This window comes from Euleptes europaea, chromosome 15 (assembly GCF_029931775.1).
Source record: "Euleptes europaea isolate rEulEur1 chromosome 15, rEulEur1.hap1, whole genome shotgun sequence".
In the NCBI taxonomy this organism is placed as follows: Eukaryota; Metazoa; Chordata; class Lepidosauria; order Squamata; family Sphaerodactylidae; genus Euleptes; species Euleptes europaea.
The window spans coordinates 20709332-20722787 of record NC_079326.1 but is presented as its reverse complement, the minus strand read 5'-3'; the positions used below and the strand labels follow the sequence as shown (position 1 = coordinate 20722787).

At 43.0% G+C, this 13456-nt stretch overlaps 1 non-coding gene across 1 annotated transcript; it reads left to right on the top strand.

Moving 5' to 3' along the window:
• The first annotated feature begins 254 nt into the window (after positions 1-254).
• Positions 255-328, top strand: TRNAP-GGG (transfer RNA proline (anticodon GGG)). The gene has a single exon. It is a non-coding gene; the product is annotated as a tRNA-Pro (tRNA).
• The last annotated feature ends 13128 nt before the right edge of the window (positions 329-13456 follow it).

The window sequence follows — 13456 nt, the reverse complement described above, 5'->3', positions numbered from 1 at the left end:
TCTACTCAGACATATGTCCTATGGATTTCAGTGGGATTAACTCCAAAGTAAGCATATACAGAACTGTGGCCCTAACTATCCTAAAAGCAGCACAATAAATTCAAAGACTCCACCAAAAGCTTTGTTATTGGTTTGCGTTTTCTTTTAGATCACTGGACACACAAACAAACAAACTTTAAAATAATCCAGAAATGAAATGCCCCCAAACAAGGCTTGTTGCCCAGGCCAAAGGAAATGCAAACAAAACACAGACAGGGGCTGTGGCTCAGTGTGGTAGAGCATCTGATTGGGATGCAGACGGTTCCAGGTTCAAACCCTGGCATCTCCAGTTAAAGAGACTAGGCAGGTGGGTGATGTGACCCACCTGCTTGAGACCCTGGAGAGCTGCTGCTGGTCTGAGTAGACCGTACTGGCTTTGATGGACCAAAGGTCTGATTCAGTATAAAGCAGCTTTATGCGTTATGTGTTCACCTCCAGGAATATTACTAGAAACAGGGGGGAGATTCTGTAGTGGGAGGGTCAAGGCGGCAGAAATCACAGCCATCCTCTTCCAGCAGAAGGGTCCTTCTGGGAGTGAGAAACAGCTGTTGGAAGCAAGCGCATATGTTTCCAGTCCCTGAGACCGACCAGCATGGATGGACTGAATCAGTTAACTCGCAGGTGTTTGTGTGTGCTTGGTGGATGCTTCCATTCCTGGCATGTCACAGGAGGTACATGTGAAAGAATGCTATGTTAGATCACACCAGATGATTAAAAGTGTATATATAGTCTCTCTCAAAGTCCTGAGTGAAGTGCACTTCCTTTCCAGAGTCACAAACTGGACTTTAAAAAATACAAAATTACTGGAGTACTCAAAAGCATATAAGAAAAAATGTACTATAAATATAATTATGTAGCTTCTGATTTCTTTGCAGTGGTAAAAGAAATACACAAAATGCAGAATTTTAAAGTCTCTTTTCTCCACAAACCCATCTCTCTGACCTCTTTCACCAGAGGCTCATCAGAGTAGCCTTGCTGTGGCAGCATCTGTCCTAAAGACCAATCTCTGTCCAGGGATATAAATACACAAATAAGAATTCTGCTCTACCTAGGAAATAGTTTTATCTTTCCTATTGAACATGGGGTGCTGCCTGCTTAAAAGATCAGACCAGTCGTCCTTAGGAAACCCCACAGGCAGGGCCGCAAAAGCACATCAGAATCCACACAAAAGGCCAGTGCAGAACATAACATTCCCAGCTGCTTAGCCATGGTTAAACCTGGCCTGTGTATTCCCTTTCTACAGCCCTACCATCTGGATAGTGATGCTGTCATGGCTGGCAGGCAATAGTTTCACACTTGAAGTGTATATCACTTATATGAACGGGGGACCATTTGTCTAAAATTACCTAACTACACAACTATAGCTAATTACGCTATACCCCGTTCTAAGTTTATTGAGCCCCTCATACTGAGAATGGGACCCATCAGGGAAAGAGAAAAGATAGAAAAGCTCCTACAAGGAGATAATCCCTCAATCACCTCTCAGGTAGCAAAATTTTGTATGGCTGCAATGACAATTCGTGGCCACAGAGTAGTCTCTTAGTCCAAATGGCAGATGTAACTCGGATGTTATTTATTTATTAAATGACCTAAGACTCGGACTGTAAATCTTTGTCAGTAAAACCATTTTAGTCCATGTATCTTGTTTTATCTGGCCAAGGGCCCCAAATAAACTATCTGAATCTGAATCTCACAACGATAGCTGGAGCATGCATTTTCCCTCCTTGGATCAACCAAGTATTACATCTGCCATTATCTGACATTTTAGCTAATTGGGGTCTGAAACCAGTATGGTCTCCACCAGAACCCTCCTTAGATACCAACTAGTCAACATTGCTGTGGTGTATTTATTGTATATATTGCAATGGACTAGTCTGTTCCCCTCTCTAAGATTTGTGTGTTTAGACTCATGGGTGGAGTCCCTGCTCTTTAGTTCTGTTCCTTAGTTAGAATTGTGGACTGCATACGCTGCCTTGTCCTGACACCAGCTGCCCCTATGCCTGTATCTTCTTATTAATAAATGGAAGTTACTTTAAACACACCTGTCTCATGTGGAGCCTGGAGATCTCCTGGAATTACAGAAATCTCCACACTACAGAAATCAATTCCCCTGCGGGTGGGGGGGAAATGCTTTTTTGCAGGGTGGACTCTACGGTGTTATACCTGGCTGAGGTCCTGGCACTCCCCAGGCTCCACCCCCAAATCTCCAAGAATTTCTCATCACGGAATTGGCAGCTCTATCCGAAGTATTCCTGAGTTTCAAACAAAAGGGAACATCACAACCACTGCAAATGTGTAGGTGAGCCATGGTAAATCTGGTAGGTATGGAATTAATTCTGGGAGGGAGTATAGATCGGAGGAGTCTATGATCTCAGAGACTTCTCTGGCTGCTTAACAATTGGATTGATGTTTATTGACATATGGCATTTCTAGTCCACCTTTCAACAAAAGTGTTTCCATGGTAGTTTACAAACAGTATGCAGAACCAGGAATACACGACAAGGCAGAAACAGTGAACAACCAGGAGCATTACATCCAAAGTCTCACACTTCCAACAACCAAATATTGATGACTATTCAGTAATTTTACAATTAATTTCTTGTGTATGATAGGAAAATTTGTCTAGGCATTATGTTTCTGTTATAGTCCAAAGGCTGTGATGCAGACAGTAAGGCTTAACTGGAATATGCTGACCACAGTTCTTAGGGCCTGCCTATACTACATGGTCCTGACCTGGATGGCCCAGGCTAGCCTGATCTTGTCAGATTTCAGAAGCTAAGCAGGGTCAGCCCTGGTTAGTATTTGGATGGGAGACCACCAAGGATTAGCAGGGTTGCTGTGCAGAGGAAGGCACTGGCAAACCACCTCTGTTAGTCTCTTGCCATGAAAACCCCAAAAGGGGTCGCCATAAGTTGGCTGCGACTTGACGGCACTTCACACACACACATACTACATGATCCCATTTTTAAAAAACTGGTTAATAGATGCACCTCTGCAATCTAGAATATAGGAAACACAGCCCTCAAACCGCCAGGCAACTGTAAGGGCTGTGGATTTGAGACAAGCGTAGACTGCGGTTTATGGCAAAAGGCACATTTATTGTGTATATTTAAAGGATAATTGAAAAGGCTGGCAGACTTCATTCTCATTCAAACTAGCTTTAATTATCATAGGCTTTTTTGTTAGCAAAAGGCACAATAACAGCACTTCAGTGCGGCTAAGGCAATAGGAGCACAGCAAGAGAATGCAAGATTACACCTTGGAAAAGAAACAACAAAAAGCAGAATTCGATGTGTTTTGGCTGCTGTGCTCCGAGAAGAAACCTTATGAGAGAGAACTCTGAAAGGCTGTAGTCCTTGAAATTCATTTGTCTGAAGATATTTGCAATTTGGTTCTTAGGCAAACCCATTTTGGGGGGGGTGTATACAGGGGGAATTAAACAAATACAAGATCTCATATAAATGGGGAACAGCAAATTGAGCAAAAGGAGGATTAGGACTAAATCTTTTGTCCAAAGAGTGATTAAAAAGCATTATGTTGGATGAAGTCAATCGAGAGCTTAGCTGTGTGAACTTCCTGCTCTGTCTTCCTTCCATTTGTTTTGTCACAAATGAGGAAAGAACGAGCAGAGGGCTTTGGTGTCTTGACTGTGATAAGCAGGACATAACAGGCAGGGTACCAATGTATTTTTAGTCTATTTTCTACATCCTTAAGATAATTTCGTTCTGTTTTTTACATTCTTATCTTCTTGTCCCTTTGCTCTCCTTCCTCCCTTTTACCTTCTTCTGATAAGGGACCCAGGAACCATCACCAGAACCACGACTATGGAAACATCCAAAGGGACAAATGTGAAAACACAGACAGCAGAAAATCACAATGTTGCGCTCTTTAAAAAAAAAAAAAAAAAAAGGCTCTGCTTCTGTGCTTTGCAGAAATTAAATAGCTGATGCTTTTCCTGGAATGAGGAGGAAAGATACCCCAGACTCTTGGCAAGGCACAGAAAGAAAGCTTATCAAAAATTAGCCATTCTGCAGGGTCATGGTGCTATATTGGTGCTCTATAAGAAAGGCAAATTACTGTAATTTTAGACATATTTTCTCTAAATACTCTCCCTAGTTGCCAACCTCCAGGTACTAGCTGGAGATTTCCTGCTATTACAACTGATCTCCAGCCGATAGAGATCAATTCACCTGGAGAAAATGGCTGCTTTGGCTATTGGACTCTATGGCATTGAGGTCCCTCCCCTCCCCAATCCCCACCCCCCTCGGGCTCCACCCCAAAAACCTCCCGTTGGTGGTGAAGAGGGACCTGGCGACCCTAGTCAGGAAGGACCTAGTCAAACCATTACAGGGCACCCAGAACTGTGATTATCAGCTGGTGTTCTAGAACCAATCTGAAACAAAAACACCAAGATTGCTTTTCATCCTAGAAGACTGCTCATAGTGTGCCTTGAGTTTACTTTACTATTTCAGGAGTTGTCTCCTTTTTCTAGAAGAAAAAAAAAAGCACGAGGCAGGTCAAGTTGTGTTTTTTTTTTCCTGATCAGTTGCGACCCCTGATTTGAATCCCCCGTAGTAAAAACCTTTTAAACTAATTCGACATCTTTTAAGTTTATTGCTAATACATCCTTTACAGTTCCTGGTGACACTAGAAGTCTAAACAGCATTCTGGAAAAATGACATTTAGGTGAAACTGTCCCTTTAACAAGTAAAAAAAAAAAATGTCCCTGGCTTTCTACTAGCTAAGACAAAAGAAGGCGAGCAAAAAAAATCATTTAAGAAATGGACATTTCTAAAATGTTAAATAAATTCTCTGCCTTAGTGTACACAAGGAATTAAGGAAGGCAGATGCCAGAAACAAGCTTAGAGAGGATTTCCCTAGGGGCAAGGGGAGTATTGAGGGAAATCATAATGATTCAGAAATTAAGAAATAAGATTAAAAAAAAAAAAGCCTTGGGCACTCCAGGGACTTTATGGAATTCACCTGAGAAATCAGAATGAAACAGAAGTTCAGATAAAGCCTTCTAGTCAATATATCCAAAGCTTAGCTTAACCTTATTTTCCATAGTGGTTTATATTAGAGAGAGACTGTTGGAACGAAAGATGCCAAGACTACCGAGTATTTTACATAAACCTTGTTATTAAACTAGAGCACTCGTTCGTCTTTCTTTGCAATTGCCCTTCATCTTTAGACTTAAAAACAAAACACAGACCATTATTCCACATATTTTCACAAGCTCAGAATCTGCACTGGTTGCCTGAGAAAGGAACTGCTTCACATAGAACAAATCCACACAGCTACCACAAAGCCAATTTATTCCCAGAGTTATTCGCTGACAGCCGGATGAAAGGGTGACTGAGCATTACAAAAAAGTAGTTACCGTTCCGTTGTTGGGACCGCACAAAGAATCTGAGATAGCCCCGTGCTTAACCAGGAATTTTTTATATATATAAACTTGAAGACTTGTTTGAGTAGGTTGATACTTTCACATAGCTTATATGGGAGACATATCCAGCCCAGCATAAAAACTTAAAACAATCCTACCAGATGTTGGTGTAATTCAGGGGTGGGGAACTTCAGGCCCGGTGGCCATTTAAGGCCTGCGAAATCATTTTATCTGGCCCTTCATGGGTCCTGGTAGATCTCTAGCGCCGAAGGATCTAAGACTGGTGATCCGCCCCCTCCTGTGGACAGGAGTAGCCTCTATTCAAGGCAGATGTGAGTTTGTTTTGCTGAGAAAAGGAACCTTTCCCCCCCTTGCAGAAAAGTCATTAGCTATGGAGCTGCTAGGACTGCCCAAGAAACTGTGTTAACCCTTTCCCACCTGGGCCGTGGAGAAACGTATTCCCTCTGTACTACAAGAGAGCTGGGGGCAGAAGTGGCGGCAATGGAGAGGTTAAAGGGGGCAGGGCCAGAATGCATGGGGGTGAGTTAAGTTGATAATTTTGTATGCCCCATGAATGATGTTATAAATATCCAAATGGCCCTTGGTGGAAAAAAGGTTCACCCCCTCTGGTGTAATTGGTAATATATACAATCTATTACATGCCTGGTCTGTTTTATATTGCCTGTATATGTAAATACATTTGTAATATGTGTGCATGTTTTATATGGGTTTGTAACAGACCACTGAGGAAGGCCATATAGGCCGAAATGTGTTTGGCATGTGGTGACAGATATCAACCTTAGGAAATGCCACTGTGTGGTTTTAACGTTTTTAAAATAATTTTAATCTTGACATAGAGCTTCTAATAAACAATAATTAATAGGGTTGCCAGGGCCCTCTTTGCCATCGGCGGGAGGATTTTTGGGTGGAGCCTGAGGAGGGCAGGGTTTGAGGAGGGGAGGGACCTCAATGCCATAGAGTCCAATGACCAAAGAGGCCATTTTCTCCAGGTGGACTGATCTCTATCGGCTGGAGATCAGTTGTAATAGCAGGAGATCGCCAGCTAGTACCTGGATGTTGGCAACCCTAATAATTAAATAACAAAATGCTTACCTCATCAAAGCTTGTCTTTGAGCTGAACTTGTAAAGATTGTAGCAATAGGAACTGCCTGAAAGAGTGCACACATTGCTGCACTACATTAAGGGTTGCCAACCTCCAGGTAGGGCCTGGAGATCTCCTGGAGGTACAACTGAATTTTAGACAACAGAGATCATCACTTCCCCTGGAGAAAATTGCTGCTTTGGAGAGTGGAATCTATGGCATTATACTTGGCGGAGGTTCCTTCCCTCCTCAAGCTTAGGATTGCCAACCTCCAGGTGATGGCTGGAGGTCTCCTGCTATTACAACTACTGATCTCTAGCTGATAGAAATGAGTTCACCTGGAGAAAACGGTATTGCTTTACCGTTTGGTATTGCTTTAAATTTGTGTTACCAGGGTTATTTCATGCAGGCACTTTTCCACACAGCCTTATGAGAAGCATTGTTCCCCCTCCACATCATTTAATGACGCGACCCAATCATTAGGGTTGCCAGGTCCCTCTGCCATCGGTGGGAGGTTTTTGGGGCGGAGCCTGAGGAGGGAGGGGTTTGGGGAGGGACTTCAATGCCATAGAGTCCAATTGCCAAACCGGCCATTTTCTCCAGGTGGACTGAACTCTATCGGCTGGAGATCAGTTGTAATAGCAGGAGATCTTCTGCTATTAACTGGAGGTTCAATACAAATTACAACAATAGGCTCAATATTAATCAAACAGTATCAAGTATATTCAATATTCAACAACAATCCACAGACAAGGACTATATACATAAACAATGGTGCTGAACAACAAATGAACCAGCATGTTTTATTCAGATGTTTTTTTAGACCACTGTAAATTGGTAACTTACCTATTTTATTTGTGCTTGTCATTGACTGTAATAAAATTTCTATTCTATATTGCTGAACAACAAAAGTGTACTATATACAATATTTACAACAAATAGTCACCACCAGATACCTCCATCAAGCTATTCAGCTTACTGATACTAATAGTGTCCGTAGACTCAAAATAAAGCGCCCGGCTTCATCTGTTTCTTGATATTCCCTTAAAAGCGTAATGCCAAATGTCCGGTGGGGACCACAACTGAATCCAAATTGTTCAGAACCAGATCAGAGGAAGGAACTCAGATCCATGGTATTCATTGCGTTTCACCTAAGGCTTCATCAGCCTCAATTAGTTTCTCAAGTCGCCCAGTTCACATCAGTCAATGTTCAAAAATACATGCTCAGAAGAGCTAAGTTGGTTTTTCAAGGCTTGAGAAACTAATCGAGAAGCCGGGCGCTTTATTTTGAGTCTACGGTAAGCTGAATAGCTTGATGGATGTATCTGGTGGTGTATTGTATTGTATTGAATTACCTGGAGGTTGGCAACCATAGTTGCATTCACAAAATATCAGACACCCAAAGTTGGCGTGTTTATCATCTTCATTGCTTTATAGGATCCCCCTTTCCACTGAAATTGGAGCACATTGTATCAGAACAAGATCAGCCTCAACTTGTTTCATAAGACCCCAATACCCATTCTGTGTTTCTCCATTTATCTTTTCCACATTGTCTTAACTTTTTTGCTTTTGAACTGGACATCTGCAATTTCTGCTTTGGCTCCCTTCCTAATGGCTGTATTATTAGCTCTATTTTCATCTGTTCTCAGCTGTTTAGCTTGTATGGACTTGTTTTGGCTGTTCTGCATATAGCAAATAAGGCAACTGAAACAAGTTCAGCGGGGCCAAAACGAGAATTGCCTCCCATAACAGATTGTCTGCCGAACAAAGTTAACTCCTTGTGTCCTGCATTCCTATGCCATTTACTTTGAACCTTGATGCAGTTTTAAATACACAACAGTGTAACATTTTAAAAACTAGCCATATGGCTTATAGCAGCTGGGCCATAAGAGAACCTCCATTAGCAAAACCATAGTCACAGAAGGTGTTTACCATGTTATGGGTGTCCTTTTTCAGTCTTAATTAAAGGGGTAAAATGGTAGACCAAAATTTATTTTACAGAATACACTGATCGCTTTGAATCTTGAAATGGATCAAAAATTAATTGTTACCCCATATCGCTGAATCTGTTTAGTATTTTACAACTCTTGTAAAAAAATCCGACAGTATGATGTATGAGAGCCAACCATCACAGTGGTATTTTCTACTCTCATTTTTCAGCAATCTGATTCTCCCAGTCTGATCCTGATACTAAACAGAAATTTGGATAAAGAGAGAGGAAGAGCAAAAAGTCTGTTGACTTATTTTACTTTCCTGCTTCATATTCAGAAGGCCCCAGATGTAGGGTTGCCAGGTCCCTCTTTGCCACCGGCGGGAGGTATTTGGGGTGGAGCCTGAGGAGGGCAGGGTTTGGGGAGGGGAGGGTTTCCAATGCCATAGAGTCCAATTGCCAAAGTGGCCCTTTTCTCCAGGTGAACTGATCTTTGTTGGCTGGAGATCAGTTGTAATAGCAGGAGATCTCCAGCTAGTACCTGGAGGTTGGCAACCCTACCCAGATACTATACAGCATTTTTCATCAATGTGCTTTATGGCAGCTATACAGAAGTTTTGTAGTATTTTGATTCAGCAATGCACAATGGGACATGCTGTAACCAGTTGCTTTTTTCATTGAAAGGACACAGTAGTTGCTAGGATGAAAAGAGCTAGGATGAAAAGATAATGATGGTGACACTGTTTGGGCAGACCCTGATGTTGGTACCTCTAGCGGGTGTCCTTCACTCAGTAAAAAGTAACTGTGTAGAAGTCCCCACTCCAAGGTTCAAATAGCATAGCAATTGCACCAGAGCCTGTGGCAATCCCGCTGCAATCCTCCAATCACAGAACAGCATGCTGATAGTGCTCACTGACAGGCGGATGGAAATAGCCAATCAGCACACATTGCCACAACCACGTCAGGCCTCTACCACCAATATGCAGAACCCAACAGTGGAGAGAGTAAAGAGAGTACAGCGCCTTCCTTTGGAAAGAACACTGTGGTGTGACCAAGAGGAGCCCTAGTCAAACAAGTTAGCAATAAGCCAGAGTGGTGTAGTGGTTTGGAGAGGTGGTTTGGAGAGGTGGACTCTGATCTGGAGAACCAGGTTTGATTCCCCACTCCTCCGCATGAGCGGCAGAGGCTACTCTGGTGAACTGGATTTGTTTCCAAACTCCTACACGTGAAACCAGCTGGGTGACCTTGGGCTAGTCACACTTTCTCAGCCTCACCTACCTCACAGGGTGACTGTTGTGGGGAGGGGAAGGGAAGGTGATTGTAAGCCGGTTTGATTCTTCCTTAAGGGGTAGAGAAAGTCGGCATATAAAAACCAACTCTTGTTCTTGTTCTTCTAAGTAAATAATTCCTAGAATTTCTCTTGGGTTGATTCCTGCAGAAGACAACTTGTCAAAAATGTCATATTTGAAAAGAAAATCCACATGGGTTCTGTAGGAAAGGCTGGAAGTTGAACTAGGAGATTCCTTTATAATAGTCAAATGCTCCCTAGCCAGATACTGGGAACAAATTACTGGAAAGCCACCAGCTTAAAAGGATGTACCTGTGTTTAGGATGATGCTGTGTTTAGGATGATGCTGCAAATGGGGTTGGAGTAACTCTGCATAGGATTGCACTGTAAATCTATTGATCTTTCTGGTGCCTCAACAATTAAATAAGGGTAAGTCGCCATATATAGGTTTTATAAGGGATATTCGAATAAGCCATTTTTACTTACCTATTTGTTTGTTTTATGCTTTGTATGTTGTCCAGGGACATTCCTAGTAATTTTTCAGTGAAACCCAAAACACCATGCAGACATGATCAGACAATATCATTTCACAATCACTGTGATAATCACAGGAGCACTGATTTTCTTTTGAAGAAAAAGAAACCACAAGCTTTAAAATACATTGATTAATTCTGGAAACACTTCCACAGAACGAGGAATGCTTCTAACTCAGAGCTACCGACCTCTGAGGTTCATGTGCTGAGATCTTCTCTCTCTTCACAACCTGATATTTTATTTGTTAACACATTCTACTTTTACAGTGCATTCCTAAGGAGAGTTACTCTAGTCTAAGCCCATTGAAATGAATGGGCTTAGACTGGAGTAATTCTCCCTAGGAATGCACTGTTAGAGTACTTCAGTATATTTATAGATTTTTCAGGAGGGCTGTATCTGGTTCAACGATGCACAGTGGGGTAATTAGCAAATATTGGAAGGGTTGGTGTGTGCAGATGGGATTGTGATAGATTGTCATGGGTTCGATGTGGACGTTTTATGCTAGTTGGCCTGGAAACCTAAAATGTTCTATGATGAATGACCTCACACATCAATAAGCCATTTGAATAGTTAGCTACGGCATCTGTGTCCCTTTGTTTTGTTCCCACAGTGTTTAATTCTCTCCTGAATGGGGGTTTCCGCTTAACAACGTGCAGGCAAATTTGTGTTCGGGCTGCGGTATTTATGGAAGTCACTGTCAGTGCGGAAACCACCAGAAACAACGATTTCCATTTGTGGTGTGTTCAAAGCCCAGTGTGACTTTTGGGTGTGCCTTATCTGCATTTTAAAGGAAACCCTTGGTCATTTACGTTAACCAGCTACAGCCTCCCCCTCCAAGCATCTGTTTATCAAGTCAGAGTTTTCAGAATTGCAGTGGGTAGGGAAAATATATCGACAGCAATAGTTACACCCCCCCCCCAAAAAAAGGCACATTGTGCAGTGCGGCCTAAAAATGGCATTATCAATAAGGTTGTCAGGTCCCTCTTTGTCACCGGTGGGAGGTTTGGGGGCGGAGCCTGAGGAGGGTGGGGTTTGGGGAGGGGAGCGACTTCAATGTCATAGAATCCAATTGCCAAAGTGGCCATTTTGCTCCCGGTGAACTGATCTCTATCGGCTGGAGATCAGTTGTAATAGCAGGAGATCTCCAGCTAGTACCTGGAGGTTGGCAAACCTAACTATCAAACTTGACTTGTGCTAAATAAGAAGGACTACTTATCTTGGTGGAGCACTTATCTTGGTAGTAAGTGGCGGACTGTGTGAACATCAAGCCTCTGTGCTGTATCCCCCCCTCCCATTCATGTTAATAGGCCCTTGTACTCCACTTCTATAGGAACTCCGTGCTACTCAGCTATGACGGAATATGTACAATCAGCATTTGCAGTTGCACTAGCAATGAAAAGACATGAGTGTTCATAAGTGCCTGATGATACTTTTATTTTCTTTTAAACTTTGGCAGGGTGGATTCCCTCCCCCCTGAGCCCCACATGCTTCCTCTTTGCATGCAAGCTACGTCTGTTCCCACAGAAAAGCTTTATTCCACTTGACCATTGTGGAGATTTCTTTTTTGACGTTTCTCCTTGCAATCAGACTTCTTTTCTCTTAGAGAAAGGGTATAATCCTATGCAGTGTTATTCCAACATCAATTGATTTCACTGGATTTAGACTGGAGTAACTGCATGGGATTGCACTGTCAATAGTCTGCTACTTCACTCAATGCCACGTTTAAATGAAATATAAGTGTTGTTTTTGTGTGTGTGTGTATGTATGGTATAAAGACTATTGAGTTGTACTGTCGTGCTGTTTTCTGAAAAATAGCAACAGTAAAACCTGCAAATCAGAAAACCACGCCTATGCGGCCATTCAAGGCAAAAGCAGGGCTGGATCTCTGGGGCAGGCAAGTGCCCCAGGCACAATGAGGCGGTGCCAGCACAGGCATGGAGAAGAGGAGCATCCCCGCTGCGGCACTGGCACAACTGCCCGCCCGCAGCCCAGTTGTTGAGCACACCACTGCCCAGCATGTAGCTGCCCGGCCTTCCTCGTCACTCATGCCGCACCTGCAGCAGCTGCGTGCGATTAGAGGGGGTGGGCGAGCATGTTGCGGTGTCGTGACAACTGCCCCTGAGGCCACCAGCGCCTGGCTCCAGCGTATGTGCATGTGCACACAGCACACCCCCTCCCTCTCTTCCCGTGCCCCAGGTTCTCCTTCTCCCAGCTCTGTGCCTGGGTAGATGGGAGTAACAGTTTAATCATACACGTGTGACAGTATACAAGCTGGAATGTAACCTCATCTTCAGCTACGTGCTTAAGGAAGTGCATTTTGTACATAATCATAAAGTCCTCTGGAAAATTTGGGATGAGAGTAAAGAAAAGACTTGCAGCCCTGGAAAGGTTCTCCCCTCCTTCTTCTGTCTTTTACTCACAGAATCCAAGCCTGGAATGCTTGAAAGGTTGTTGTGGTTGCCTAGCAACAGCAACTGGGGGCATCCATTTCTTAAAGCTACAGGTATTCATTTTATCATGCTGAGTTTTTTTTTTAAAAAAAAACCCTCAGTGTAATTTTTTAATTTTCTGCAAATCTGGGGCATTTTCCAGTTTGTAGTAGGGTTGCCAGCTCCGGGTTGGGAAATACCTGGAGATTTTTGGGGCAGAGCCTGAGGAAGGCAGGGTTTGGGGAAGGAAGGGATTTCAATGCCATAGAGTCCAATTGCCAAAGCAGCCATTTTCTCCAGGTGAACTGATCTCTATTGGCTGGAGATCAGTTGTAGTAGCAGGAGATCTCCAGCTAGTACCTGGAAGTTGGCAACCCTAGTTTGTAGAAAGATCCATCTTGTCTGTTCATGGCCCCAACGTCTGGATTTAGGTATCCTCAGAATTGGCTGGGTTGAGAATTAGAATATACAGTGACAATATGTTGTGACTAGGCTCATGGCTAGTGGATTTCTTCAGCTCTGTGGTATACTCACAGGATAATAAGCTGGGGTCAACCATCACCAGTGTAGTTGCATCCTTCATCCTGATGTGGGTACATTTGTTGCCCCATTTCAATGAAAGGCTTACTTTCACTTGTGCATGGAAAGAAGCTGAGAATCAGTGAGGGTTCTACAGTACTAGCATGATGTGCTTCTTGTGACACAAGTCTCTGGGAAGGCAGTCTGATGCATTCTCTTCCCAAAGCTC